We start from the raw sequence: 26,073 nt of genomic DNA, 5'->3' as shown, positions 1-26,073 counted from the left end.
ATTTCAACTTGACCAATGGGAGCCCAGCCCGGTACGTCTGCTTTCTAACTATTGCGCCATCGGTTGCAAGAGGAGAACGAACGTGACGATATGATGCGTGTACTCCTGTGTTGCCGGCCGGCAACTGAGGAACGGGCATCAATAATAATAATAATAATAATAATAATAATAATAATTTAGCAGAACCTCTTTTAAGCATGTCTCATGAAATATAACAACTGCCCAAATAGTTTTATATTTACGCTTGAATCTTTTCAATCTGATTTCTCTCAAGTAGATCATTCGCCCTGTATACACTGCGACTTCCTCTGTGGGGTTAAAGACGAATACGTTCTGCCTACAACTCGCAAATCACTGAGGCAGAAGAGACACGGGTCCGGAGACTGATATGTACACAGAAGAGTAATTCACTGATAAGCATTTACGAACTTCTGGTGACGTGAGAAACGAGCAGCTTACTTTAGGGGCACACTGTCGCAAATAACATTTCGATGTTTATTATTATTACTATTATTATTATTATTACTGATAGAAATCTGATAATCGCATGACTCATTAAAATGGCGAAGAAACCCAAAATGATGTCAAGTGTAAATATATATAAAAAAATGAAACGAGAGCTCTCTTTTATATATATTTTTAACATACAGTATATCTGACAAAATTTTGGATTTTTTCACCATTATTTTTATTAGTATCATCATTATTATTATAATTATTATTCAAAGACGAACCCCAATTCATATGGAACAAGCCCACAAGGGCCACTGACTTGAAATTCAAGCTTCCAAACAATATGGTGTGAATTAAAAAAAAAATTACGCAACATAAGAAATACAGTTATGATAAAAAAAGATAAATTAATAAATCAATAAACAATTTGATAAAATATAAAAAATTAGAACTGTTTCAGGGTGGTGAAGATTGCACCTTGGCGCATTTAAAATGAAATAGACGGTATCGTGTTTTCCGTATCTTCCTATTTTGCCAAATTCGAACGAATAAGTCAGGCTGCTTGATCTCTAGTACTCCAGCGGTTGTTCTGAGGGCACGGATTGACATCGGATGGAACAGAATAGAATGTAGTAGTTAGGTCCATGGCCAAGCGCTGGAACCCATGAGGCCATTCAACGCTGAAATGGAAACTGAGAGTAAAAAGGTCTGAAAGGTATAACAGGAGGAAAACCTCGCAGTTGTACTATGAATCCATTATTTGGAGAGGGTGGAAAGTCAGATGGAAGAAGGAGAATATGAACAGAGGTACAGTAAAAGGAATGGAAGGGGTTGTAGCTAGGGGCCGAAGGGACTCTACAATAAACCTTAAGTCATGCCTACAGTGCACCGTTTAACAATTTCCTGACTGCTTTTGCTATGCTAATATCGTCCTGCTTAGACACGTCGGTGACAGAGAGAGAGAGAGAGAGAGAGAGAGAGAGAGTGCATAAGGATTGAAGGATGAATGTATCACCAATGTCATGGTATATACTACAAAACGCTTACGTTAGTGAAAAGGAAAATATGGGTATGGAAACAAAGTAGAAAAGTATATTTAAAGAATAAAAAAAAAAAACACGAAAAATGCTTATTTATTTATTCCGAGTCACATCTACAAGAAGACGGTACAGGAAACGCACCACATGTACAATGAATCTATGGGAGGAGGAGTATTATCTCTAAGATTATTACGTGTGTATTGTGTATGTATGTATGTATATATGTATGTGTATAAATATAAATATAAATATAAATATATATATATATATATATATATATATATATATATATATATATATATATATATATATGACGTGGGTATGAAGCGTGATGTAGATTCTGAAGGATAGAAAATAACAACTTCACGTTGGTGGGATGAGTCACTGCTCTAGCAGTGAACATTAGCACTGTGGCGCAATTGAACGTCGAAAGAGCGAGGCTACGTGAAAATAAACCATGTGGCTTTACTCCCGAACAGAATCAGAACGTTTTCATTTAATTCCCAGCCTTTAGTTCGTATTCTCTGCAACATCATACGTATTGTATCAGTCGCTTGTTCACTCTGCATGCATTAGTTGTCACGCCATTTTCTCTCTTAGTTTACGTCATCATAAGACCTGATTCCATTTTACAGCATTTACTGAATCTCTCTCTCTCATAATGAATACTGAATCTCTCTCTCTCTCTCTTATAATGAATACTGAGTCTCTCATAATGAATACTGAATCTCTCTCTCTCTCATAATGAATAAGTGATATATGAAATCTGGGGTATAAATTCTTACACTGGATTACTTTCAGTCCTTCAGATATTACGACACTGAAGTTGGGGTTGAGTGGTTGGACAAACACACACACACAGATATACACATGTATATATATACCTGTATAAATATATATACTTATATATACATGTGCGTATATCTATACAGTACAGTATATGTGTGTGTGTGTGTATATATATATATATATATATATATATATATATATATATATATATATATATATATATATATATATATATATATACAGTATATATATATATATATATATATATATATATATTATATACAGTATATATACATATATAGGCTTTATATATACAAATGTTCGTGAACACCACATGACTATGAATACGTCAATTTTCAAATGATCATTTAATGAACTTTAACATTTTCAATTTTCAAAAAGATTTGTGAGCTGACACTTTTAGCGAAAGATGTTGGTGGAGATCTATAAACTTCAAGATAATCATTTCTCAAACTGGCCACACAGTCACTAACAGAGAAATGTCCACGTAAAAAGTAAAACAGGAATATATATTACTATTTCTCTGTACTATTTTGGTTCATAGGCACATAATTCGTCCCTAGTTTGACGAATTGTCGTAAACCATTTTTCCCCCATTTTGATAAAACGGGCTTCAAAGATTTTTACATTTTTCAGAGCCTCTACTTGGCTCTACTTTAGAGGAAATTTCGTTTGAGAATGAGACAAAAAAGACAGCTGAAGTTTTGATGTTATAGAGTATCCAAAACTGAGGAATTCTGGCTGGAAAACTCAAATACTTAAAAAAATGGAATATGACAGTTCGTCAAAAGAGGGATGAAATGACTGCCTTTTATAAGAAACATTATTATTATTATTATTATTATTATTATTATTATTATTATTATTATTATTATTCAGAAAATAAATCCTATTCATATGGAACAAACCCACAGGGACCACTGACTTGAAACTCAAGCTTCCAAAGAATATGGTGTTCATTAGGAAGAAGCAAAAAAGAAGAAAGAAGCATGACAAAAGTAGATGCTTAGTACTACCTGTGATAATTATAATATATATTAAGGAACTGAAAAATTAAGACAACATCAAAGAATTTCATATTTATTCCACCACCAAAGAACAAAATTTCAAACGTCCAGGAACTGAAATGCATTTGCTGGACAAAAAAGCTATTTAACAATAAACAGAAATGCAGTTAGACATACGATCAATTGCTGGCAAGGTATGGTTTTCAAAAGGAACCTGAAAACCTCGTGATGCACATTTAGCTTCTGAAATTTCACAATAACACATTCAACTATTCGAATCTCATATTCACATGAACATTTATGTCACACAGCTTTTTTTTTTTTTTTTACCTCAAGTTGAAAAGTACATTGACAATTGTTTTCAAAGCGATCTCTTTAGCAGTGGATGGAAATTTAGGAGCATGGTCAGGTGTGTTAAATATAAAAATACTACGGTAAAAAATCTCATCTAAAACTAACAGTCGTACAGAGACACAGATGAGCGAATTAAGACTGAGTTCTTCATCTAATATCACAGATTACATTGAGAATTCAGCAATGGCAGTGATATGCAATAACACGAGTATAATACTGCTGACTAAGGGACGACAGAAAAAACATCTTAATTCATTAACATTCGCATCCCATCAAACCATTACACTGATGACAGATCGAAATATTAGCAATGATGATGCTTCCAATCATTACAAATGAAATGCTACAAGATATTCAGAATGATGATGCTTAAGATTATGACCATTATCAACAAGAAACAGATTATTGCCATTATTCCATTATTAACAAAAAACAGATTCTTGCCAATATCAACAAGAAATAGATTATTGCCATTATTCCACTATTAACAAGAAACAGATTCTTCCCATTATCAATAAGAAACAGATTATTGCCATTATTCCATTATTAACAAGAAACATGTTATTGCCGTTATTAATATGACAGATTATTGCCATTATTCAATTATCAACAAGACACAGATTACTGTCTTTATTAACAAGACAATTCATTGCCATTATTCCATTATAACAAGAAACAGATTACTGCCATTATTAACAAGACACAGTTTATTGCCATTATTCCAAAATTAACAAGAAACAGATTACTGCCATTATTAACAAGACACAGTTTATTGCCATTATTAACAAGAAACAGATTATTGCCATTATTAACAAAAAACCCAACTGCACAACCAAGACACAACTCTTAACCCACTGAAAGGGCTGACCTGAAAGATGGAAGAATGTCCAGATTTCAGCCTCGTTAAATTAGGACATCCCATATATATCCCACAAGGTACCATAATTTTCTAATATGAAAAGTGAATCTCCTTACGGGGGTTTTCCGTTACAAACGGCACCTCTCATGATGGCACCAGGTGACACTTCCCAAACATGTCCCGCCTTTGAAATCTCATTTTCTGTCTCTGTGGCACTTTCGAGATGGGACCCTTGAATAAATTCATGCAAAAAAAGAAAAACTACACATCTGACCAACTATACATTCCACGGTGGTTACCCTACATTTGCGCTGAGCGACTGGTCATTTTCATCAGTGACAGGCGAGACTTAACCTTACCTAACCTAACATAACGTAACATAACATGACATAGAGGCCCCACAGATCAACGACGCTTTCCCAGGTGGCGTCTACACATAATCCTCTCGGATAAACTTCCCAATCACTTCCTTGCGTCGAATGCACTTGTCTAGGGGCTGGCACTTGCACTTGGTGAATTCGAAGATCTCATAGTGGCGCTTCATGTGCATGTCTTCATATGTCCCTGCAAGGGAGATATTCCTAGACACTTTGCTCTCTACATCGGGACAGCACTCTAACTTGGGGTCCTGGCAATACGACGTGGCATTTAGGCAACCCAGAATGGCGACGTAACCCACGTCGAGACTGAAGTCTTCCAGACCATCCTGCACCATCGGCAACTTCATCAAAGTGGGGGCATCGCAACCCATGCACTCTAAAGCCTGCTGGGTATCGCTGACTAGGCACGACAAGGTGGTCGATGGGTCATTTGGAGAATGGCTGTAGGTGCAACGTGTTTGAATTAAACACCAAATCAAGAGTGACACAGTTGGTATTGCCACCACAATTACAGCTAAAACAATAAGTTTGTAAGGCCTGTTTATGCAGTTAAACAGATTCTTCCACCTGTTTTCTTCCCGTGCTCCGTTCGCCTTGCGTTCGTCAGGACGAAGGTTTCTCCAGTAACGTTGTGTTGATGTGGTCATTATGCCTCTAGTGGATGCTTGACACACAATGGAGGCCTGACTCTCACAGGGTAATGACAAGGGAGGGGCGTGTCCTTCGCTTCAAGATAGCGACGGGCAAAACGGGTTTGTCTGAGAAACCGACGACATGACCTCGACGTACCTAGTCTGGATGATGACACCGAAACCAATCTGTGAAGATACGCGACTTCACTGGCGTTCTACAGTGTAAAGTGTACCACAGAAAGGTGAAAAACTGAAGACGCACCCAGACGCAAGCAACTGACTTTCGTCGACTGGACATTTCCGATTTCGTAATTGTCTCTTATTGGCACTAAACACCGCCACCCTCCCCGCTCGCCCCATTTCCTCTCATGAAACTCACGGCTTTTCACGTTTGGCCATGTCTTCTTTAAAGGCCTGATGAAAACTTTTACCCTTCATCGGGAACAAGATGCTACACTGTTTGAAACTGGCTATTTCTTTGTCTCTCGTTGCTACTATTATAACGTATGCCAATCGGTGTACTGATCAGGGGGGATTCCTTTGACATGGCTTATGGAAAAGGAGAGGAAACTGGTGTAGGGGGGAGCGAAGGGGGGGGGGACTCAAGCGACTGCATAGCATTTGGTTCGTGGAGCCTTGACGAACTCGGTTTCATCACAAATGCGAACGTGCGCGGGAGAAATTTACCTCGGGGACTGGACTTCCCCTCCCCGAGTCTATGCTTTATGGTTTGATTATTGCAATGCTTTTCTTAGCAATGATTATTCTTTTTACCTTTCCACGCCCGAATAAGGAAGGGCATCAGACAGTAAGACACCTGCAAACATAAATGAAAGATGGGAGGATGTCCAGATTTCAGGCCTTATTAAATTATGACATCCCTGGTATATATCATAACATTTTCAAAGTGAAACATGAGTTTCATTCCGGGGGTTTCCGTTAGAAATACACCTCTGATGATGGCAACACTTCTAAATCAGGTCTCGCCTTTGAAATCTCATTTTCTGTCTCTGTGGCACTTTCGAGGTGGGACCCATGAATAAATTCATGCAAAAAAAGAAAAACTACACATCTGACCAACTATTAATTCCACGGTGGTTACCCTACATTTGCACTGAGCGACTGGTAATTTTCATCAATGACAGGCGAGACTTAACCTTACCTAACCTAATATAACGTAACATAACATGACATAGAGGCCCCAGAGATCAACGACGCTTTCCCAAGTGGCGTCTAAACGTAATCCTCTCGGACTAACTTCCCAGTCACTTCCTCGTATCGAATGCACTTGTCTCGGGGCTGGCACTTGCACTTGGTGAATTCGAAGATCTCATAGTGGCGCTTCTTGTGTACGTGTTTATATGTCCCTGCAAGGGAGATATTCCTCGACACTTTACTCGCTTCATCTGGACAGCACTCCAACTCGGGGTCCTGGCAATACGACGTGGCATTTAGGCAACTCAGAAGGGCGACGTGAACCACGTCAGGAATGAAGTGCTTCAGGAGGTCCCGTGACATCGGCAATTTCATCAAAGTGGGCGCATTGCAACCCATGCACTCCAAACCTTTCTTCGCATCGTTGACAAGGCAGCGTTCAATTTTCCGGGATAAGGAGCGTCTACTTTCCGGGGATAAGGACCTTTCATAATCTGGGGATGAGGAGATTTCATCTTCCGGTGATAAGGGGCGTTCATCTTCCGGAGATAAGGTGCGTTCATCTTCCGAGGATAAGGGTCGTTCATCTTCCGGGGATAAAGGGCGTTCATCTTCCCGGGATAAAAATCTTCCATCTTTTCGGGATAAGGTGCCATTTTGAAGTCGGGTGCCGGTGCACTTGCTTGCCGCTGTAAGCCACAGCGTGAAAAAGACGATTAGTAACACTAAAAAAATTCCACCGACAACGAAACAATAACGATGTGCGGACTCCACGCATTTATTACACACCCTCGTCTTTCCGTTTTGGGCACTTTGTCCTATATAGTATTTTCTACTGTTGCCTCGGAAACGTATACAAGCCATTCTTTCACGTGGATGCTACAAACGAAATGAGGCACTGGACCTAACTGTGAAGGAGATCTGCGCGCAAAGCGTTTTATAGAATACGGTACGACCCAAGACGTACCTCACCGGAAATTCACGCCTACGGAGACCGAGGTGCAAAACGTTTTGTAGAACAGCTACGACCCACAAAGTTTCCGGTCGAAAAATGAGTTTTCAGCTACTGCGAGAAACAAAATGATTCCATAACCGGGAATATAACAAAACAATGGCATGGGAGGTCTCGGATTAACGCAAACTAGGTGATTTAACCGAGTGTTTCCGTACTTAGATATAGCCTATACGGTCACCGCGGATTTCAACTTGACCAATGGGAGCCCAGCCCGGTACGTCTGCTTTCTAACTATTGCGTCATCGGTTGCGAGAGGAGAACGAACGTGACGATATGATGCGTGTATTCCTGTGTTGCCGGCCGGCAACTGAGGAACGGGCATCAATAATAATAATAATAATAATAATAATAATAATAATAATTTAGCAGAACCTCTTTTAAGCATGTCTCATGAAATATAACAACTGCCCAAGTGGTTTTACATTTGCGCTTGAATCTTTTCAATCTGATTTCTTTCAAGTAGGTTATTCGCCCTGTATACATTGCGACTTCCTCTGTGGGGTTAAAGACGAATACGTTCTGCCTATGACTCGCAAATCACTCGAGGCAGAAGAGACACGGGTCCGGGGACTGACATGTACACAGAAGAGTAATTCACTGCTAAGCATTTACGAACTTCTGGTGACGTGAGAAGCGAGCAGTTTACTTTAGGGGCACATTGTCGCAAATAACATTTCGATGTTTATTATTATTATTATTATTATTATTATTATTATTATTATTATTATTATTGACAGGAATCTGATAATCGCATGACTCACTAAAATGGTGAAGAAACCCACAATGATGCCAAGTGTAAATATATATTAAAAACAAAATGAAACAAGAGTTCTCTTTTATATATATATTTTTAACATACGTTTGACATAATTTTGGATTTTTTCACCATTATTTTTATTAGTATCATCATTATTAATATAATTATTATTCAAAGACAAACCCCAATTCATATGTAAAAGCCTACAAGGGCCACTGACTTGAAATTCAAGCTTCCAAAGGATATGGTGTTAATTAAAAAAAAATGACACAAGGTAATACGAAATACAGTTATGATAAAAATATAAATAAATTAGCACTGTTTCAGGGTGGTAAAGCATTGCACCTTGGCGCATTTAAAATGAAATCTACGTAATCCTTTTTTCTGTATCTTCTTCTTTTGCCAAAATCGAACGAATAAGTCAGGCTGCTTGATCTTTAGTGCTCCAGCGGTTGTTCTGAGGGCACGGACTGACATCGGATGGAACAGAATAGAATGTAGTATTTAGGCCCAAGGCCAAGCGCCGGGACTCATGAGGCCATTCAACGCTGAAATGGAAACCGAGAGTAAAAAGGTTACAAAGGTGTAACAGGAGGGAAACCTCGCAGTTGCACTATGAACCCATTATTTGGAGAAGGTGGACAGTCAGAAGAAAGAAAGAGAATATGAACGGAGGTACAGTAAAAGGAATGAAAGGGGTTGCAGCTAGGGGCCGAAGGGACTCTGCAAAGGACCTTAAGCAATGTCTACAGTGAACCGCATGAGGTGCACTGACGGCATTAACCCCTTCCGGGGGACATCGGATGTTCCTTTCTCAATTATGTCGAAATCAGATTCGCCAAGCCTCTTGGGATTTGTAGTCTAACCTTCCTGGGGGGATTTTTGTGTCTCAGACAAGAAACTGTTCGTCGCTTCGTAAACTTCAGATGTGACAATCTGAAAGACTTCAGTGTTTTGATACTGATTAGATCGTCGAGGCCCTCCCCTCGGTGGACTTGTATATTACTCATTGCAGTTAATGAAAGCAGTGATGTGGCACCCCACCTCGGAACTGAAAACGAGAGAGAGAGAGAGAGAGAGAGAGAGAGAGAGAGAGAGAGAGAGAGAGAGAGAGAGAGAGAGATTAGTGTGTATACTAAGCTGAAGCAAAACCAAACTGTAGACGTCAGTTTCATTCCATGGTTTTTTAAAGTTTATATAGTTTTTTCAAATAGAGAGAGAGAGAGAGAGAGAGAGAGAGAGAGAGAGAGAGAGAGAGAGAGAGAGAGAGAGAGAGAGACTAGGCTATGCTGAAACAAAACTGTAAACTTAAGCTTCATTCCATGGCTTTTTATGGTTTATATAGTTTCTTCAAATAGAGAGAGAGAGAGAGAGAGAGAGAGAGAGAGAGAGAGAGAGAGAGAGAGAGAGAGACCCAAGGGTGGCATTTTCTCACCATTTCGCTTCTTGAGAGCGGGGAAGCGATGGAAGTAGCAGAAAAGCATTATAATGGGAACACGACACCGCCTCCAAGGAAGCGCTAAGGACGGACGAGGGAAGGAAGGGTGAGAAGGAAGGAAGAGGAGAGGCTGGAGTCCTCACTCATCCTACGCCCCACCCGGCCTCCAACGAGGGAAGGGAGGGGGGAGGGATGATTTCCTAATGTCCTACACCTGAAGAACTGAGAGAGAGAGAGAGAGAGAGAGAGAGAGAGAGAGAGAGAGAAGAGAGAATAACAATAATAGTTTTAAATATACACTGCTAAAGGCGAAAAGAAAAAAATCATTCTTATACATACTGACTCAAACCACGCATTTATGTAGGGCCTGTAACTGAAAAATATGGAGAGAGAGAGAGAGAGAGAGAGAGAGAGAGAGAGAGAGAGAGAGAGAGAGAGAGAGAGAGAAAGTAAACAGAAATAATTCTTCTTCTTCTTCTTCTTCTTCGTTTAACGTGCTTTTCTTATTATTTTTACCATGTTACCTTGTGTATCTAGACTGTGCGTATTTTATTTGTATATTCCATGTATATGGCCCTGAGCCGAAATAAAGAATATTATTATTATTATTATTATTATTATTATTATTATTATTATTATTATACTGACGACGCACGCGTGCACTTAGTCCCTTCAACTGAAAAATAAAAGAGAGAGAGAGAGAGAGAGAGAGAGAGAGAGAGAGAGAGAGAGAGAGATGAGGGCAAAACAGAAGAACAGGACGTACCGATTGCGTAGGAACACAATGAAGAATTAAAACAGCACAGGAGGAAACATGACACTTGTAGAGTCTTGGGCCCAGGCAGGAGGCGATCAAAGAGGCATTGTCGCAAGGGTTTCATTCTTTCCTCCAGAGGGCACAACAGGACCTCCAAACTCCATTACAGGCTGCTCGTAAGTGCAAGAACCAGCGTTGTTGACACAAGGCCAGCTCAGGCCGCGTCTGCGCTACAGTAAGACGCCACAAACACATCAACAATTTATCGCATTTACATCATACAAAGATTGTAAACAAATCAACGACCGTCGGTGGAATAGAATAGAATAGAATAGAATGTAGAATTTTGGCCAAAGGCCAAGCAGTGGGGCCTATGAGGTCATTCAAGGCTGAAAGAGAAACTGAGAGTAAAATGGTCTGAAAGGTGCAACAGGAGGAAAACTTCGCAGTTGCACTAGGAATCAATTGCTGGGAGAGAGTGGAACGTCAGACAGAAGAGAATATGAACGGAGGTACAGTAAAATGAATGGAAGGGGTTGCAGCTAGGAGCCGACGGGACGCTGCAAAGAACTTTAAATAATGCCTACAGTGCACTGCATGAGGTGCACTGACGGCACTATCCCCCTACGGAGACCGTCAGTGGAGAACGAGCCTTTGGCCAATGCTGGATAATCGTAAGAAGCACTGGTTTGAAATACCACTAATTCGCTGACTTGTATTCAACCTGTTTGTGAAGTGTCAGTGATGAGCTGGTGACTTGTTTATGACATGTTTTACTGTGGTGGGGATGCACCCTTAATCTAAAAAAAAAAAAAAAAAAAAAAAAAAAAAAAAAAGACGACTGGAAATCTGCTGTTTGTGGGTTAATAGACTATGTCTTGGTCTTTCTTAGCAATTTCTTAAATGATCTGAAGTGCATTTGTCCAACAGACGCAGCTGCTAGCAATTAGAGAAAAAGGCCAATTAAAACCCACTATCTTCACTGCAAAAGATGTCAGACTGTTCATTCTGAGGTGTCAGCAGGGATCTAAATTTTCCAGAAAATCCTGCACAATTGAGAGAGTAACTTGAAAGGGCTCAAACTTTCAATCAGTTCCAATAGATAGTCTCCAAAGAACTAAGGGTCAAAGACAGATGAAAAAAAATTGTATGCAAACTTGGGTTCAAAATCAAATGGAATGGAATATAAAATTTAGGGAAAATGCCAAGCACTTGGACTTATAAAGTCATTCAGCGCTGACAGGGAAATTGAGAGCAGAATAGTTTTAAAGGTGTAACAGGGGAAAAAACCTCGCGGTGGCACTAGGAAACAACTGTTAGGATTTGACTGACTCATTATGGTTGCTAAAACTGGCGTCACAACATCTAGGTCAACTGTTAGGAGAGGGTAGAAAGTAAGATGGAAGACAGAAAATATGAATGGGGCACAGTAAGGTGAATGAAAGTGATTGCAGCTAGGAGCCGAAGGGACGCTGCAAAGAACCTTAAGCACTGCCTACAGTGCACCACGTGAGATGCACTGACGACACTACCCAACGAATCGGAATTCAATGGAGACCTGATTTAGCGGTACCGAATTAGAACCTAAAAGAGTTCAAGGTCAGGGAAAACTGTATCAGATTATGAAGGAAAAACGTTTCCGGGTTGAGAGTAATTTATCATCCATGGCAAACTATACATTCTATCTTGCCCAATTTAATCATTCTAGTCTGTCCACTTAATCATTCATTCTTATCCCGTTCAATTCATCATATACAACAAGCACTGGTACACGATACACTAAATGAATCAAAACACAAGTGAACAAAATGAATACACACGATACAACAATGCTTATTCCTTCTCCGAGGATGATTAAAACTGAAAGAATGTACTATCAGTTTCTCTAGTCTCCAGTGCATAACGTATGCATGAACAAACCATCTTCTATAAACTGTGAGACAAGGCAAACAGCTTCAAGGTATTCCCGAAGACTCAGATGACAAATAATTGAGTTAGTGAGCTTGTAATGCCATGACACCCTTCTTCTAAGGCTCTTAAAGGCTCCTTCCACCAGGTAATCCATTCGACGCTAATACACCTGAGGTGTTTCCTCCAAGATTACCTTTCAAAGGAAGGAAATGGAAAAATCCCCATTTTGCTTCTATATAAACAAACAGACGTAGATTATACATACATACACAGATTATACATACATACATTATATATCCAATGCATATATAGGAACGCGTATATATGAGAATATATAAAAAATATCATATATAGTAAAACCGGGGACTGGAACGAAGGACGCGTGCTTGAGAATAGTTTATTCTCACATTTTCAATAAAAAACCAAAGGACTGGAACAAGTACTTCTCGTAGTTTATTCTACATTTTCAATAATTTTACCAAATATTGTTCCATATATATTCTCACTATATATATATATATATATTATATATATATATATATATATATATATATATATATATATATATATATATATATATATATATATGTGTGTGTGTGTGTGTGTGTGTACAGTGTGTGTGTGTGTGTGTGTGTGAGAGTGAGAGAGAGAGAGAGAGAGAGAGAGAGAGAGAGAACAATCACCACACAAAAATGACGCTGAAACGTTTACAAACGCAACACGGCAAAAGTTCAAAACAGAACATGTCAAGAAGCCTGAATTAATAAAGAAATAAACAGATCAAGCTTCAAACTGCCTCCATTCCTCCTTTTAAAAGGGACGAGAGTTAAAAACCGACCATTACAAAGGAAACCCGAAAACATCTCAAAGCCATTTAAAAGGGGATTAGCCAGTTGGATGGCGTGCTTAAAGCCTTCCTTTCTCACGGGGTAAATGGATGAAGCAACATTATCACACACACACACACACACAGAGAGAGTATGTCGAAGTACAACCAAACTGGAGACGTTAGTTGCATTACACATTGTAATGTTGTTTATGTAGTTTCTTCAGAGAGAGAGAGAGAGAAAAAATTTTTATGTCGAAGTACAAACAAACTGCATACTTTAGTTACATTTAACATTGTAATATTGTTTACGCAGTTTCTTCAGAGAGAGAGAGAGAGAGAGAGAGAGAGAGAGAGAGAATGAAGTGTATTTAGAGAGTGCTGAAGCACAACCAAAATGTAGACGGTAGTTTCATACATAACTGTTTATGCAGTTTCTTCAGAGAGAGAGAGAGAGAGAGAGAGAGAGAGAGAGAGATTTCACATAGACTATGTTGAAGTACAACCAAACTGCAGACGTTAGTTGCATTACACATTGTAATGTTGTTTATGCAGTTTCTTCAGAGAGAGAGAGAGAGAGAGAGAGAGAGAGAGAGAGAGAGAGAGAGAGAGAGAGTATATAAATACACTACTGAAGCAAAATCAAAATGTTATAGTATAGTTTTCATCCAACCACAAGACCTAATGGGGAAAAACTGTTTATACAGTTTCTTCAAACTGATTAGAAAGAGAGAAGAGAGAATATTATTATTATTATCAAAATAGTTTTGCCAGACCACTGAGATCATCAACTCTCAGAGGGCTGAGAAAGATTTGTTTTACGTATATTTAAACTTTAGATTTCGTTAGTGGCATTACACTTTTGTAAAAACTTTATAACTGTTTAATGCAAATGTTTCTTCAAAATTTCAGAGATGGGAGTATATCCAAAGCATTGTAATTTGTTTTTCTTCTTAGAAAATCAAAGTTGTTATCACTTTTGTTAAAACTTTATAACTGGTTAATACAAATCCAAGCTTCTGACAAAACCAAATGGATGTGTCCAAAGCAAAATTTATTTTTCTTTTTAGATTTCGCCAGTTAGGAAGCAAGAACTTTTCCAAAAACGTTTATAACTGGATTAATCAAAAATTAATTACAAAATTTAAGAAATATTATTATCAAAATAATTTGTTTTTCTTCAGACCACTGAGCTGATCATCAGCTCTCAAATGTCGAAGCTTCTGACAAAATTTCACAAATGGATTTGTTTTACGTATATTTGTTTTTCTTTCTTTTAGATTTCGTCAGTTAGGTTACACATTTTTCAAAAAACTTTATAACTGGATTAATCGCAAATGTCGAAATTTCACAGATGGATTTATGTCCAAAGCACTACGTATATTTATTTATTTTTAGATTTCGCCAGTTAGGTTACACACTTTTCTAAAAACTTTATAACTGGATTAATCGCAAATGTCGAAGCTTCTGACAAAATTTCACAAATGGATGTATGTCCAAAGCATTACGTATATTTATTTTTCTTTTTAGATTTCGCCAGTTAGGTTACACACTTTTCTAAAAACTTTATAACTGGGTTAATCGCAAATGTCGAAGCTTCTGACAAAATTTCACAAATGGATGTATGTCCAAAGCATTACGTATATTTGTTTTTCTTCTTAGATTTCGCCAGTTAGGTTACACACTTTTCTTAAAACTTTATAACTGGATTAATCGCAAATGCTGAAGCTTCTGACAAAATTTCACAGATGGATTTAAGTCCAAAGCATTACGTATATTTATTTTTCTTTTTAGATTTCGCCAGTTAGGTTACACACTTTTCTAAAAACTTTATAACTGAATTAATCGCAAATGTCGAAGCTTCTAACAAAATTTCACAGATGGATTTATGTCCAAAGCATTACGTATATTTATCTTTCTTTTTAGATTTCGCCAGTTAGGTTACACACTTTTCTAAAAACTTTATAACTGAATTAATCGCAAATGTCGAAGCTTCTGACAAAATTTCACAAATGGATGTATGTCCAAAGCATTACGTATATTTGTTTTTCTTTTTAGATTTCGCCAGTTAGGTTACACACTTTTCTTAAAACTTTATAACTGGATTAATCGCAAATGCTGAAGCTTCTAACAAAATTTCACAGATGGATTTATGTCCAAAGCATTACGTATATTTATTTTTCTTTTTAGATTTCGCCAGTTAGGTTACACACTTTTCTAAAAACTTTATAACTGGATCAGGCTAATCGCAAATGCCGAAACTTCTGACAAAATTTCACAAAGCTTGAAAGTCGCTGCTGATTATATTCTGTACATTCACACAGTAGGTGTTTAATCTTTATCACTACTTTATATTCATAGCATTCAGGAGCAGTGTTGTGTGGGCTAGTCATTTGATGTCCGTGTGGAATAAACAACCGGTACTTTAAAGGGATTTTCTTATGTTAAGGCACTTTTCTGAACGAAAACATTGAAAAATTGTCAATCGCTTCCTACGTACATCGACTCGATAAAGCCTTTTACTTACTTAAACTTTTTTTTTTTTACTTCAGAAATAAGCTATATAGAGACGTGTCTCCATATCCCGTATGAAAAGTGTTCAGAGAAAAAGTATCCAGATCTAAAGAGTAACTTTAAAACTACTGATCATATAATCTTGTAAACTGCACAAGAAACAGATAAAGGTAAAAGATTCTGTATCAATAACCACAAATAAATTTCGATTAAAACTGTCAATTCAGGCTGATTTTTGCAAAATTATATGAGCCATAATTTTATTATTTTAATCATTGCAGATACATTGTTATAAAAATACAGGTGATTTAAGATAAAAAACTAATTCCAGCTGGTTTTGGCTAAATTATTTGATCAATATTTCAATTATCGTAATTAATGCAAACGCACTTTAGCCATATTAAAAGAAAATCAAAGCCAAAGTTCAAAAACAAAAGGAAAAACGAAAAACGTAAAAAAAAACCTCAGTATAAAATTAAAGAAGAATGAAACATGTAAAAATGCAACATAAAATTAAAGAAAAAGAAAAGAAAAAAAATTCAATATAAAATTAAGGAAAAAAAGAAAACCGTAAAAAAAAAACTCAGTATCAAAATCAAGAGGAGACACAACCGTTCATAAAATTAAATACACATGCGAGAAACAATTGAAAATTAAACAAAGAATAATTTTTAAAAAACTACGAAAACCGTGAGAAGTCGCATCGGCGATCCAATTCACAACAACATAAACGGCGAAGTACGTGGGAAACAACGAGAACCCAATCACTGCACGGTTTAAAAATAACTGGACCAGACACTGGCAGGAAATAGGAAACGGTCCGAATTTCAGCAATCTTTAAGACTAATACTCGAAGGTAGGCTTAACAGGCCATGTCTCTCTCAGAGAGAGAGAGAGAGAGAGAGAGAGAGAGAGAGAGAGAGAGAGAGTACAACACTATGATGAAGCACAACCAGATTGTAGACGTCAGTTTTGTTATAGGTTATGTGGTTTCTTGAGAGAGAGAGAGAGAGAGAGAGAGAGAGAGAGAGAGAGAGAGAGAGAGAGAGAGAGAGAGGAAAATCTAGGTCGAAATTAATCTCGACTTCAAAGCGACGAGAGAGAGAGAGAGAGAGAGAGAGAGAGAGAGAGAGAGAGAGAGAGAGAGAGAGAGAGAGAGAATTAAGCTTAATTATCGTATGTGATCTAATGTACCGTTTTTGGATTCAGAAATTACGGGTTTTGCTCATTTCTTTTTTCCTTGTGTGTAGAAGCCAATCATTAACATACTTTTATCAGAAACAAAGAACTACGCCCAATATTAATGAGTATGATGTTAATGTACTTAGCCTAGATGTGGAAAAGAACGAGTTTTCCACATTATTTTTTTCAGGAGAAAGTTTGTAATTGAGAGAGAGAGAGAGAGAGAGAGAGAGAGAGAGAGAGAGAGAGAGAGAGAGAGTTCATAATCAAAGAGAGAGAGAGACGAGATAAAGCGAAAGCTTATGAGAGAGAGAGAGAGAGAGAGAGAGAGAGAGAGAGAGAGAGAGAGAGAGAGAGAGAGAGAGATTTCTACGTTAAGCCTTCTGGTGCAGCAAAATCACCTTTGTATATTTGCACTATATCACAGTGTTGCTTTTGTTTCCGGCTGGGTGTACCTCGCCTCAATCAAAATTAAATTTTCAAAAAACTCATCTTTTTTTTTTAATTCATGACGAGGTACTACAAGCAGGCTATAGCATGAATCTACTTTAAACATCTAAACAACAAATGTAAAACTTAATTTATAACTTCCACTTACTTAAATAATAATAATAATAATAACAATATAGCCTAAAGGGAATAGACCCTCTCTTAAACAGGTCTTATTAAAAAGGATGGCTGCATTATGCGAATTTATCTTATACGATATCTTTTCTGTTTTCCTTATAATTCGCTTTTCGGGCTCAGCGAAGTTGGTCAGCAACTGGCCGATATTCATACTGGAAAAAGGATAGTGTGTGGAATGCGCGAAGTCTTTTATTGAAAAATCCAATCAAAAATCCGTGGAATACTTCGTCGTCTGGGTTCAGGTTCTACTTCAGGTACCGTCGACATGTTTCGACCATCTCGTTGGTCATCCTCTGGACGCGGTTGAAAAAGATCTGGAGAAACAAGGCGCTTGGGTCGGTATTTATGGGGGGATGGAGGTCTTGATCGGTGCTGAATTGTGATTTGAAAATAGAAAAGATACTGTATAAGATAAACTCGCATAATACAACCATCCTTTTTAATAATAATAATAAAATAATAAAGTTGATGAATAGCGAAATCAGAGCCCAACGAGTGTTGGTCCGATTCTTTATGAGTGAAATAATGTTTGTATTTTGATATTAATAAGAAGGAGAAAGATGCAGATGAAAGAATCCCAATCCCGAAAGACTTCCCTCACTTACCCCCTCCACAACCATACTCAACTAAGCCGATCGAGTCCCATATATCAAAAGAAAATTAAGTTTAGTGCTGATCTAATGACCCTGCCATGTAATCTACACATTATATATATATATATATATATATATATATATATATATATATATATATATATATATATATATATATATATATATATATATATATATATATATATATATATATATATATATATATATATATATATATATATATATATATATTATATAACATACACACCATCTTCCTCCAAGCCAGCCACAAGGAATTTTATCTGGTCACAAAGAGCCAGGCTGAGAGTGAGCATTATTTATGGGTTAAAGTAGACCGCCGGTGGTCGGTCGACCATTGTAGGTGTAATTGCTCAGGAATGTCTCTTTTGAAAACGCCTCCCCGGGTTTGAAAACACAAACAGCCCTATAATCCATATCTTCAACTTCCTTCTTCTTTCCGCCTTCAGACGAGTCGGAAATGACGATAATTACAGGCAGAATTAAAACTCAGCAGCTAGATGAAGGAAGAATAAAGTCACACTTTTATATATATATATATATATATATATATATATATATATATATATATATATATATATATATATATATATATATATACATATACATATATATATATATATATATATATATATATATATATATATATATATACATACTATATATATATATATGTGTATACATATATATATATACCTGTATATATATACATATATATATATGTGTATATAAACATATATATATATATAAAACTATATATGTATATATAATACATATACATATATTTACATACATAAACAGCCTATATAGCCTATTATAAGTGGATTTCCTCACATACACAATCAAGTATTTGCACATACACATCTCCATGCATAGCACGCACCAAGGCTATACTGTACAATAATACAGTTCGCTAAAGACACAGCAACAATCACCATGCATAGATAAGGAACACTTCTACAGCGAACACTACAGTAATGGTTACAAGTAACAGTTCCCACGGTGTTTGTGTGTGTCCGCGTATGTGCGCGTGTACGCTCTCGGCAGGAAGGCGGGTTCTGTCCATCAGTGGATGATTGGTGGAATGAGAGGGGGGGGATGAAGGGCACCCTTGCCCAGGCTTTACAGTGCCATCTCTCAATAGGCCCTCTCTCTCTCTTGATTTGAAGAAACTACATAAACCATAAAAAACTATGGAATGAAGCTGACGTCTACACTTTGGTTTTGCTTTGGCATAGCCTAGTTTATATATACCCCATCTCTCTCTCTCTCTCTCTTTGGAGAAACTACATAAACAACTGTATAAGGAAGCTGACGTCTTCAATCTGGTTTTGCTTCAACTTAGTACATGTATCTCTCTCTCTCTCTCTCTCTCTCTCTCTCTCTCTCCATAAAACATGCATGAGACTTCGTCGAACAGCTTACTAAACAACAACAACAACTCTTCTGAACCAGATCAAACTTCTAAGAGGAATCACAGTTTATAACGGACCTGATTAACGATGATTTGTTTTTCCGATTACGAAATTAAAACTAGGCGAAGATCGCTTCCCTCTTGGCTTTGATGAAACTGTGAAATTAATCAAGCTATGCCAAACAAACACCGTTTTTCTTTCAGTGTTGGGATATGGAATACAGAATTTAGGCCAAAGGCCAGGCGCAGGGACCTGTGAGGTCAGGTCCCGGCGCTTGGCCTTTGTGAGGTCATTCAGCACTGAAAAGGAAACAGAGTAGAAAGGTTTGAAAACCTCGCAGTAGCACAAAGAAACAATTGTTACAAGAGGGTGGACAGTAAGATGGAAGAGAACATGAACAGAGTTACGGTAAAAGGAATGAAAGGGATTGCAGCTGGTGGCCGAAAGGACGTTGCAAAGAGCCTTAAGTAATGCCTACAGTGCACCGCGTAAATAAGTATACCTTAGTTTTACAAGACCACTGAGCTGATTAACAGCTCTCCTAGGGCTGGCCCGAAGGATTAGACTTATTTTATGTGGCTAAAAACCAATTGGTTACTTAGCAACGGGACCTACAGCTTATTGTGGAATCCGAACCACATTATAGCGAGAAATGAATTTCTGTCACCAGAAATAAATTCCTCTAACACTTCATTAGCCAGCCGGAGACTCGAACTCGGGCCTGGCGAGTGCCAGCCCACAACTCTACCGACTCGCCCAACGAAGAGCTAGTGCAGTGCACTGACGCACTCCCCTATGGGGCTCTTTCAAGGCTGACTTTTATCAACGATATTTCGGCTTCAGTATGGACAGACTAACCCACCCCCCTTACCATTACCAATACCCCAATTTAGCGAACCTTTTCACGGAATATTTTCAAAACAGAAATCGTGCGGGCTAATAAACCTCAAAACATGATCTGGCTTAGACATGCTGATGATATATTCACGTTCTGGGACGACAAAAGAGATGATTTCCCTGATTTTCTCTCAAGAAATTACTCTGATTAGGCTAGGCTGGTTTCAGCTATTAAATTCAAACTTGAATTGGAAAATGACAGCAAACCGTCCTTCCTAAAAAGCTGATTATAAGATAACAGGCAAGAGTTGGCCATTACAGTAAGCAGAAAGACAGCTTTCACCGTTTCTTAAAAAAATTAAAACAATACGCCCACATCTGACTCGATTACCTTATCCAACAAATATTATTAAGAAAGTATCGAAAAAAGAAATATAATATACCACAAAGGCTTCTCAAATAACAAATAGACTTTCACAATTATTATTATTATATATTCCGAAGATGAAACCTATTCATGTGGAACAAGCCCACAGGGGCCATTGACTTAAAAGTCAAGCTTCCAAAGAATAGGGTGTTCATTAGGAAGTAAGAGGAAGTAAAAGGAACTACAGAAAGAAGAGATCTCACTTATTAAAAAAAAATAATTAGTAATCAGATAAAAATATATTAAAATTGTATTGGGTTAGTAAAGCATTGCATCCATCTTCACTTGAACTTCGGAAGTGCAAAAATATCAAATCCTCTAATACTGATAAAAAGGTAATATTAAACATCAAACCCTATCACTTATTTCTCATCATCATAAAATCAACACTTGAATTAAAAAGATGCCGATTCCGGCGTTTACAAGGAATGGATTGGAATATAAAATTTAGGCCTAAGGCTAAGCGCTACGGCCCATGACGTCATTCAGCGCTGAAAGGGAAATTAAGAGCCAAAAAGTTTTAAATGTGTAACTGGAGGGAAACCTCAGTTGTACTATGAAACGACTGTTAGGAAAGAAAGAGATTGTTGAAAGCAAGAGATTACGAACGGCGTTTACAAAACACCGTTCAATAATGCAGTGAACCTGACGTGGGAGACACCGTGAGACTTATAACCACTTCAAAGGGATTAGTGGAGCATAACTTTCAGTGAGATGTGGCCCAGAGAGATCGGGGGTTGTCGTTTACAAGCAAGGCACTGGTCATAACATAAATTGGAGCGAGGCTTATTCTCGGAGGAAAGCGTTTCAACAGATACTGCCACCACCAGTCTTTAGCCCGACCATCATAAGACAAGAAATTTAGGAAGCATCTCCACTCATACTAAAGTCGTTACACCTACAGTATATATATATATATATACACACATACATATATATATATATATATATATATATATATATATATATATATATAAAACTTGATCATTTGCGCAATTGTACTGAGCATTTACATAAAGAATAACAGGGCCTCATTTAAAAAGGATGGTATCAAACAGGGATTTAATTCGCAAAAGCTATACAGTTTCAAGGACTAACTGGCCCCATCATGCAGCTACTGGATGATGGGGACAGCTGGTACCTGAAAGCTTGTAACTTTTGTGAGTAAAATCTCCATTGATACCATCTTGTTTAAATGAGGTCTTGTTATTTTTACACACACACGCGCGCACACACATATATATACAAGTATATTTTGCACCTCGCACCTCTTTACTGTTGGAGAAAGTGATGACACAAGATGTTAACTTTCAAGTTTTCACCAAATCATATGGGGATTAATTTGCTAGCCGCACCCCTTTTAACACTGTTAGCAACAACCACATAGGTCTAACCATTCAGTACATAAATCACAGCTCTGGCACCAGAGGGACACGGGATTTTAATCGGCGCATACTCATTCACCAGGATCTGAAATTGTTTAGGTCAACTACACTAATTTACTCTTTGGGAAATCATAAATAATCAAGTACAATGACAACGTCATCATTACTCAAAACATTAAAATCGAACCAGCCTAAATGATACCGTTAACTACCTGAGCAATATTCAACCAGATACATGCAAATCTGTAAATTAGCATATAAAAAAATCTGTAATATAATACAGAGAATCTGTAACAAAAAAATTTGTAATATATAAAAAAAACACATAACATAAATACACACACAAACAACGACGTCAGTTGGAAAAAAATGTAAGGCAATAGTGCATGAAGCTGTCAAGTAGATTGAAGCCTCTCTTAAAGCAAAGCTAGAGAAGAAGAAGAAGAAGAAGAAGAAGAAGAAGAAGAAGAAAGCCACACATGACAACCCAAATCAGCCTGAACAGTAACAATAAATCGCTCTCAACCACAGAATTTTCGCGGTTCTCTTCATCGTGTGTATGTATGTATACATATACATACATACATATATAATATATATATATATATATATATATATATATATATATATATATATATATATATATATATATATATATATATATATATATACACACCAGCAAATCACGAACGCCTACGTCGCACGACGGAGTCAGTAAGCTCTCAATTGTTCCAATATGCTATATACTTATATGTGTGGCAGCCGTTACCGTCTGTTCAGGCCGTGAGAAAAAAGAAAGAAAAGAAGAGACTCATCTAACGGTATACCAAACAGCCTGGCTAATGGCCTCCCCGACAACATTAATTTAAGCAAGACACAAACAGCACAGGCATGGCGGTGTCTGCACGACAGCACCAATGTTCTCTTCGCATAGTACTAAATACAGCCTTAGGCTTGACATATACTGCATAAAACAGATGAAATGTTATAGAACTAAAACCATATTACCAGAGTCCTTGACCTTTTAGTTGTTACAGCGCCAGTGTACAATAAACAAGACAATCAACCGGGCGTAAGCCTTTTAAAACGTGAAATTCTACAGGTCTTAAGCTGTTTACCGTTAACGCTGACTGTACCTCGCACAATATACGATCCAAAAAGGGATAGGACTTCAAAACCGTACTTGGTTAACCCTTCACATACGCTTAGGTCTTCCTTCAAGCCTTGGTTATTCAAACCACTAAATTTCTGTCCCAAAAGGCTTTCGTATATAAACATACCACATCGTCCTATCGGTTTGAAACATCGAGATCTTTCAAAAACAAGGAAGCTTCCAAGTCATATATATATATATATATATATATATATATATATATATATATATATATATATATATATATATATATATATATATATATATATATATATACACACACACATATACTAGGCCAATAGGACTTCACTGCAGAAAAGACGAAGACAATAGATACTGCAGTTTGTACCATTTACCCGTTTGGGCCTAATTGTTAAAACGAAGATGAAGCCCATGTACAGAAAACGTCCGGAACATAAGCTGCATCAGAGACATACAACTGATACTCCATAGCCTAGTGTTGGAAACCCCCCCTGTATAAAGTGCCATTCACCTATAATCTGCTGTTTCTATTTGGCAGGGCAGAATTTTGAGGTTCACACCAAGCATCTTATACTATTGAAAACTTTAACACAATTAGGGACCGCCTTTAGGCAAGGACTCATGATGGCATAAGCCAGCATCTTCCCAACTGACCACTCATTCTCCTGAATAACATGTCTTTCTTTCCCAATGCCTCTTCCACTCATTTACCAAGCACTTCATTTGCCATTCTCTCCACTTCCCCAGAACATTCCCGAATTCAAGGATAACATCATACAATTGTTTCTACTGAAAAGTTAATATCCCACGGTAAATGTGCATGCACGCATCCTCTCGCAAAAGGAGCTCAAAACCAAGGCTGTAAACTTCATGGTAAGAAGTGTTTGACAACACTAGTACCAGGGTTCCCACCTGACTGCAAATCTCGCCTAGTTACCAATGACGCAACAGTCACAAACAGCAACACAGAAGCTTTACAGTAAGGAGACTAATGTAAGAATTATACACAGAAAATGTAAAAAAAAATTCTGAATATTACTAGGCCTAGCTAATCAGCCAACGATTCGCGACATAATTTAAATCATACGATCTGGGCATAGCCTTCTATTCAGCACTGCACGCATTTCAAAGAAAAACCAAGATTAAATAACAGTGTATTCAATGCCATTCCAACCATTAAGCTACATGCAAAGCCATAATCAAAAGTGTGAGCGCATGCAATCTGACACGGTTAATGTCCTCACTTTCAAACTGCAACCCAATCAAGGTCAAACCCGCCCAGCCAACCAAGCTCACACTGAAGGATTTTCCTAACATACAAAATAATTTTAGATACACTACGAGTTGTTCTGAGGATGTCATACATTTTAACAAGGAAACGGTTCACAAACTTGACAGCTCAAAAAACTAAGATTTGCTCGTTAACCCTTTCTTCAAAACCACGGTAGCGTGCAACCACTTACAACTTGAGATGCCGGTACAATGTCGGCTTGGTAGGTTTACTGTTACCACACAAGACTTATTGATTATATATGCATTCCATTAATTTGCCATATACGTCCCACAGAGTGAAGAGTCCATTCCAAAGAAACCCAAGTCAACTGGTTTATTATGCAGCAGATTGGATAAAACACGGCAGCTGTTTCTGGGGTATCATGAGATCATCTCGTGTATAACAATGAAAGTTTGAATTTCACAAACTCGGCACAGTAAAGGAGACACTACAAAGAAAGTTTCTAACGTTATCAAAACCCTCCCCACGAAAACACGACCACTGTCAAACAGTACGAAAGATATTCAGGGTAGTAACAGTTGTTGGTCTGGATATTCCCGTCAGGGAAGTTTGGGGAGAGGAGGTAAGCAAGCTTCGCAAAGTTTATAATGTACATATAAGAAAGTAAATATCGGTGGAATGCATCGGTATCCCGAAAAACAGGCTTTCTGACAATAAATTCTAATTCTTCGTGGTGCGTCAATACTCACCAAAAGTGGAAAACACTGTTCGCAGGAAAGTCACTGACTAATACTCCAGTAACGAACTGCTAACACACACTACTCTTTCGGCACCAAGTTCTGGACTGAAGGTATAGACGCGGTAACCAGCTTAAAATATAGGTTCCTGGGTCTGTGTAAGTTTACGACGGAAGAACGGGAAATAGTCTTCCTCTTCTATTGCAAAGTTTCAAAATGTATGGATTCTAAGTATCAGAGTAGTAATTTGTTATTCTCTAGCCTGACAAAATAAACTAAAACTTGTTTATCGGTCGTAATGAAAGTTCAACGTTTTTTTATCAACTTCACTATGGTAACGTGATGTTGAACTCCATGGCGTATTATTGCGGTCTTTTATTTACTAACTTGAAACACATTATACAAAATTATACAGATATTCTGTATTATTTTGATTTTGTAATATACAGAGGAATTGTGCAGTAGTCTGTCATTCTGACGAATTATTGTTTCGGCACGATCTAACGACCGATAAATAAAAAAAAAATAACCAAACGTTCTGTCAGAAAAGAAGC

At 37.5% G+C, this 26,073-nt stretch overlaps 1 protein-coding gene across 25 annotated transcripts in view; it reads right to left on the bottom strand.

The window, feature by feature from the left end:
• The window catches only part of Ack-like (activated Cdc42 kinase-like), a 290,732-nt gene extending 265,102 nt beyond the window's left edge, over positions 1-25,630 (bottom strand). For 22 of the 25 annotated variants that reach the window (XR_010856904.1, XM_067125703.1, XM_067125706.1 and 19 more), the window contains exon 1: positions 25,532-25,630. The gene's annotated coding sequence lies outside the window, so the exon portion shown is untranslated. The remainder of the gene's footprint in view (positions 1-25,531) is intronic. The other 3 variants (XM_067125742.1, XM_067125723.1, XM_067125733.1) reach the window with 1 other exon arrangement.
• Between the last annotated feature and the right edge of the window lie 443 nt (positions 25,631-26,073).

The sequence above is a fragment of the Macrobrachium rosenbergii genome, chromosome 23 (genome assembly GCF_040412425.1).
Source record: "Macrobrachium rosenbergii isolate ZJJX-2024 chromosome 23, ASM4041242v1, whole genome shotgun sequence".
Taxonomy (NCBI): Eukaryota; Metazoa; Arthropoda; class Malacostraca; order Decapoda; family Palaemonidae; genus Macrobrachium; species Macrobrachium rosenbergii.
The sequence above is the reverse complement of the archived record's forward strand: the minus strand, read 5'-3'. Positions and strand labels throughout refer to the sequence as shown.